Here is a 7207-nt window from a genome sequence, read left to right as displayed (position 1 = left end):
CAGCGCAGCTCCCCCTCCCCGTCTGCAGGGGCTGGTGCTGTGGGCGGGCGCCGAGAGCCTGACGGACAGGTTTGATTTCGGCGCACCCCTGGGACGGGCGGGCCCGGTCTGCCCCCCCTCAGCCACACACACAGCCCCGTCGGCTCCGCAGTTCTCCTGCCGCATCTTCAGTCCCGGCAACGCCACTGCAAGCATCTGTTCCAAACTCTGTTTACGATATAATTATACTCCTTGCGCTCGCTCTGTTATAGTAACGTTTGTCGTTTGTCTAGTCACCGGTTTTGTGGAAAAAGGGTCTATTTTCAAAATATTGCTTTTCTTCCACAAAACACCAAAATCCTCTTCTTCACAGCTATACAAAAAATCCCTTCATTTAAATAGCACACACACTACATTTTGCAAAAATAACAATTTGAAACTTGTATTCAGGACACATTTAGCCATTATTAGTATTTTCAGCTTAAAAGAGCCATTAAAACACAACATACTTTGTGTGCTTGTTTTGACACACAAGTGTTGCAGTTGAGCCAGAAGTGAAACTAATTACAGATAAAAGTGAAACTTGCTTTTTAATCCAAACACATAGAAATACTAATGCAAACCTGTATGTTGTAAAAAAAAAAAGCTCGTTTGCTTCACTAGTTTGCAGTCGCATTGGTAGCGTCACAGAGAACGTATTTGGTTTGTACTTGTTTTGGGCTGATAGTTTCTACCTAGGGTGATGCCCTTTGATAGTTATCTAACACCAGAGAAGCCGCTATGGCCACCACAAAGATGACAATGGCGTGGCATGGTCTGCAGCCTCTGCTCCAAGAGCCGTAGGTAAGGTTGGCCGAACAGCGGACAGCAGGCCAGCGACCTTGCCAGGAGACCACTGCTCTTCTGCCTCTCGACCTGCCACCTCCTTGGCTGACTGTATCTCGGTTCCCATTACCAAGACAAATCTTCTGCTCTGTTAGGGTTTCCCCAAGGAACTATTTCATCCATGTTACCCTTTCTGCGAGCAAAACAAAAAGTACATCTTATTCTAAAATCTTTCTTCCTACCAACTCAAAAATGAAAAGTCTGTCTCCAGGAACCACCACATTTTCATTTAGTCAGCAATAGGCTAGGAAGACAAATTAATGTTTAATTAAATTAGAAAACCAAGAACTATTTGTGCTAAAAGTAAAAGGCAAAGTACTGAATTAAGCCATAACACTGAAGTTAATGGTCTTAAGGTTCATAACTGCTTGAGCAAAAGATTGCAACCCAAGTTTCTAGGTCTGGTTATTTACTCTGCTACTGAGTAGCTCCTGGGGAAGCACAAGGGCAGCACTCGACTCATCAGCCACACCCCACAAATCTCCGAGCAACGATATCTGAGCAAAGGGAATATTTTGTTAACCGCCTACTCAAAAACAATGCTGCTTTTAGCAATGCAGCTCCTGACTGTATACCTAGCAGATCAAGTTCTCCTTTAGTGCAATTATTTTAGGATTAATTTCTTCCAGTCTTTTTCAAGCAACTTTTTCTGGAAAATGTTCTTCAAGCTCTGACACCTGTTCTAATTGTTTGTCACAGCCATTTATAAGATACTGAGAAACAACAGCTTGACAATCCAGGGAAAGTTGAGTTTCATTTCACACATCATGCCATCCCCTGATCTTTTTTAACTTGATATTTAGATGTTACGAAACCAGTTTTGAATCTCAAAAGAAGTAACAGTTTCAAATGTTATGCTCAGTGTGACTAACGGGTGTCCCAAGCATCTGCTTCAGTTCCTTCACTTGTATGATTTGGGGAAATCTCACGTGGTAAGAAAGCGAAAGCTATAAAACAGAGTCCTGTGTATTTAAAAGGGTAATATAGTCAAAAATTAACTTTAAAATATTCCCTATTGAACATTCTTTATAATATCAGAGGGCTGTTATGATACTTGTCTTTTAACCTCCAGTGGTGCTTGGAGTAGCAGGAGCAACAGCATCTTGATCGGCAATGGCGCTGGCAGCAGTCACAGAAGCTGAGCCAGTCCTTTGAATAAAGCACCCTACGACCACTTGTCTTGTGACCACCAAGTGCATTTCTGACCGTCTGTTTCTCAAGATCCCATCTTTTGCTAGGGAAGGCTACAGCTTCATAGTTAGCTGAAGCATGAACCAGCAGATCACAATCCTTTAACCTCTAAAATGCCATACTACCATTTGTTCTCCTAAAAAGCATTAAAAAAATGTAAGCTTCATAGTTCTTCATATAATACAATTTCAGTCCCTAGCACATCCTAATTATTATTACACTTGCTCTTTCTGGCGTTTGCTAAAGCTTCTTTGTCTCCTTCCGGGAATGTGTAAATCCCATGTTATATAGGCTCCAGACCATTGATTTCCTGGTGCAATAGTGTGGCTTGTGGTGAACAAAAAAGGTCACAGGTGGGTATTTTAGAACAACACTTCCCTCTGCTGGATCTGTGGGCAGCCACAGCTCTGCCTACACTGGAGGGACCTGCCCAAATCCTTTGCCCCGAGCTCAGGCAAGACCCTTGTTCCTTTCAGACAGCTTTGGGCAGTAAGAAACTAGCAAAGGTCTTCCCAATTTATCAAATGAATATGATAATCATAAAAGTTTAATCCAGCATCACTGGACAGGAATATTAATTTAGTTCCTGCTGAAGACAGGAGTATCTCGAAGATGTAGATGTTGCTAAAATTGGAAGTGTTAGAGTCTGTCATTTCATATTCACTCCAGACCCCTGATACATTAGCTCTTGAGCTGCACTACAGTAGTTCAGAGCAGGAGATGCCTCCTTGGCTGGATGTACTTCAGTGAAAAGGCACCAGGATCATCGAGTATCCCAAGACCAGCACCACACATAGGCCATCCTGCAAAACACAGGACATCTGAGAAGAGAGCATGTTCTTTTTCTTTCTCTGTTCTGTACTGCTACCTGTCCTCTGTGTGGGTCTACCTGTGCGGAAATGAGTGAAGACAAAGTGACAGCAGTATGTTAACAGCAAGGTTTTGGCCCATTACAGTGCAGGCAGCCTAAACTCCCCAGAAATGTACAATATATAGGGTAGCTAGCATGAAGATCACTTTGCAGCAAAGCATATATAGAAATCTATTGTCTGTAAAGACCTTCTCTACACAGCCTATGCTGCTTTTGACTCACAACTCATAGGTATCAACTGGAGCCTCATGACAGATAAAACTAAGTGAATATTTAGAAACGCCTTTTACCCAGACCAACAAGCATTTATTTGTAGAGTGTGTATATAGGGCATCCCAGAAAAAAATAATTTTTTTAAGAGAGAAACACTGGCCCCACTTTTTGTGATTCTAATGGAAATCAAGAACAGTGCTACAGTGAATTTTAGTTGAGCGCTACACTTCCTATCTAGCCATCTGTTCCTAACTGCTAGCAATAACCAGAGTATGGCATTTCACAGGGAGTTTTGATGGAAATTACCATATTCAGATACAGCTGTCGTGTGTTCAAGTCATACAGTTGTTGGAACACTGTCCACAACTGAGGGAGGCGGAGTGTTGAGAGGAAGGGGAGACTGAATTGCAGAGATAAATGAGTAAGATTGTGCTTAACTCTTGTTCTCCACAAGGACGGGAACTGGTCCCAGTGCAGTACTACACATGCTCCTAACTCACTTGTAGAAACACGACTGAAAAACATAATTATTTTGCTGAACAAAGATTCTGTTCACACACTCTGCTGAAGGAAGGCTTTTGGTGAACTTCAAAACACAGGAAGATGACGAATAAGCTAAAGCTGGGGAAAGGGGAGTAGAAAATACAGATATAATCCTAAAACAATATTCCCAGTCAGAGAAATTTAAAGAACAGATCAAAGCAGTACTCAATGTCAAAAGGTAGAACAGATAACAGTGCTGAAAGCCATACTGAGGCTAACTGGAATAAACCTTCTTTAGAAGACAGGAAACAGATGATTACGCAGTAAGTGGTTCCTAATTCATGTTCAGAACAAAGCCTGTGCTAAACACACTGAAGGTCTAGTTAGAAAAGATCATATAAGAAATATTTATCATGAAAAAAAAAAGTTCTCAAAGAGTTTAGAGAGGAAATAAAAGGCTTGAATAAAGAAACCAGCACATCAGGATCAAGAAGACATCTTAAATAATAGCAATATGGAAAGGAGATAAAGAAAAATATCAGCATAAGGTGGCATAAGCAATGCTTTTCTAAGCAGGATGTTTTCCAGTCATCACCTAGTTTTTAAATGCTGAAGAATAAGGATTACTCTCTGCTTCTTTGAGATGGTATTGCATTCTTGCCTCCTGGTGATCCTTGCATCTTATGTTTATTGACTAATTGTGAAGTCTTTGGCTGAGACTTTCCAAGAAAACTTCTACGGTGGACTCCAAGCAGACAGAGCAACTAAAGATGAGTAGTTGTCTCCCAAGAGCTTTCAACACAAAATAAATGTTTGTTGGCTCTAGTAGCCCTACAGGCATAAACAGCTCAGACATGACATAGTACTGCATTACTAATTATTGATGCCTGTCTGCTAGAATGCTACTAACAAAAAAAAAGAAAAAAAATTGCTTTGGGATTCCAACACCATTCACTCCTTGTTGTTCACAAAGGCTTAGACTCCTCTGTACAGTTCTAGTATTGCAACTAGAAGTCATAAAAATGCAATTAAGAATCCAGCACTTCAAATTCTACATCACATAATTATCTTCAGAAAACACAGAAAATACACTTCAGCGTATTCTATGCAGATCTGGGCTTCTCACAACCATCCTAGGTCTTTCTTTCATTTACGCTGTCCTATTTTTTACATTTCACTCACCTTGCATAGAGGTGAAAGAATTTTACACCTAGTAAATACTTTATTAATGCCAGCTTCTATTTGCCTAGCACTCTTGCAAAGTATTGCATTTCTAGTCAATTCAGCACTCGTCTGGAGGCAACTTTATGCTTACTGTGGCGGTTAACACACTAGAAATCACAAGTCCTCTAGTAGGGAATTACTTGCTGCGTTGTTCTATGTAATCACTGTTGCTTTACTCATTAGGCCGCAGGCATGCAGCCCTGATTTCAACTGAGACAGCTCAAGAGGGTCACCCCCTTCAAATAACCTCTCCTTGCTGATTACAGTCCTCAGCTAATTTTTCACCAGAAGTTGCTGTCCCCTCAGAATTGCAGTCTGGTTTATGTGTGAAATTGCCTCCCAGTTTGGTGCTAACAAAATTAACCTGATCAGTTTAAACGCTTTTGGTTACATGGTTTCTTTAATCTGCATCATTCTGAAAGAACCGACTTGGGATCTACCAGCATAACCTCTTTCCCACTTAACTTGCCCTTACCATAAAGCAGGATCTGCTCTGCACCCTGCAGACTCAGATCCTCAGCGAAGTTGTTAGACAAAAAGACCAAAGGCAATTTATTTGTCTTTCAGCACACTTCCATTCTGGACCTTATTTTTTTCATTCCTTTCAGTCATCTTTCCTAATGTATAGTTTGAGGTTGGTCAGTGATTTATAGGAAAAAAATATTCCCAGTATCCCTCCAGAAGGTTAAAACATCAGTTCTGTATTACTTGTAGCCTCTGACAGCAAGAATGTCACAGAATCACTTTCTGGTAGCTTGAGGAATCCATAATAAAACATGCCACTGCCACACCTCCAGCAGAAATTTGTCTTCTGTTTTCTAAACAACATGGGAAAAATAAGACAAAAAGGTCTGTTATACCAAAGTACCTCTACCTAAATCTAAATACAAAGAAGGCACATCTGGAATCTGTCAGAAAATACTTCCATTGTCATATTCTTTTTCATTATTAATGGCTTCATTCCACAGGGAAAAATAAGCCAAATTTGTCCATAAACCTTCACAATATAAAAATACGTCATTTTATAAAGAAGTCAAAGATACAGAGACACAATTTAAAATCAGCTATGGCAGTATGAACAATATCCAAATAAATGAATATTAATTTGTTTATGGATACTGCTAAGAAATGCTGGAGTTATCCACCACCTACTTCACTCTGCAATTGCATTTGATTTTCTTTGAGATATACAAAATGTATGAGGTCATTTAAAATTGCAGCGCTCTCAGCACCTTCTAAGATTAGATCTTTAGGGGCAATAAAGCCAATATAATCTGAACTCCAGGATCAAACTAATTGGCTATGATGTCTTTTTTAAAATAGTGCCAAGCATATACAGTAGCTACTATCTGATAAGTAAATCACTACAGCGCAGTCTACCAGGCAAAGAAAAGGTCATTATTTTTGAATGAGAATCAAAGTAAATAATAAACGTGTATAGCACAACCTAATATGAGGAGTTCTTTGGCACATATTTTGGATGTTTAATCATAAAAAAGTGTAGTTAGACACGAGTCATACGGCTCACCCCAAACGACTGAAAAGTCTTATGCATTTGCTTAATACTACATACTGTGAGTAATATAGGAAATTCTCACTGAAGTATTTCCAGCTTCCTGGACCCCTCTGATGCAATCCAGTGTTAGTCATGCAGTGTGGGGGCAGTCAGATAGCCACATCCTCTTTCCCAACCCAGATGCTGCATGGACTCAGCCTTTAGGAATAAAGTTAGGCCTGCGAGATACTTGGGCTGTATTTCTTCATCTGTATTGTCGTACACTGTATTTAAGACAGCACACTCATTTCTCAGAACATCTCTTTAATATTTGCAAAAGACAAGATTCATACTATTTTTCTTAAACAGGGCCTACAGCCACAACACGGCAGACTGTGAAGTGGTAGCATGGCAATGGGCTGGGGGTAAGGATGGTACCTCCTGCCCGAGAGGCTCCAAACTATCCGCAGCTAAGAGGTGTGTGGGTGTCCTGCCTAACCTACTGCACAGGCGTGAGTACAGGACTGGACACCACACTGCTGTGGACATCAGCATGTCTGCCTGTGCTTTTGCTTGAAAAGCAGGACTGTTAGCGCAGCATAGTTGCACAGTTCTGAGGCAGAAAAGGCATAGAAGAAGATACTCAGAAGAGGAATTGTGAGCAAAGAGATTCTCTCATTTGCTGTCCAGTTGCTTTTGTGATCAGAAAAACAGGCTTTCATCCACTTCTTGTTAGTAAATAAGACTGTGTCAAAGACTTACATGTCTCATCAGTAATTTAATATCTTTTTCCTCTTGACAAAAGCATCTTTGGGGTTCTAAATCCATATAAAAAGGAAATTATAACACATACGTGCCTTTTTGAA

Source organism: Opisthocomus hoazin, chromosome 6, assembly GCF_030867145.1.
Source record: "Opisthocomus hoazin isolate bOpiHoa1 chromosome 6, bOpiHoa1.hap1, whole genome shotgun sequence".
Classification (NCBI taxonomy): domain Eukaryota; kingdom Metazoa; phylum Chordata; class Aves; order Opisthocomiformes; family Opisthocomidae; genus Opisthocomus; species Opisthocomus hoazin.
Note: the sequence above shows the minus strand (reverse complement) of the source record.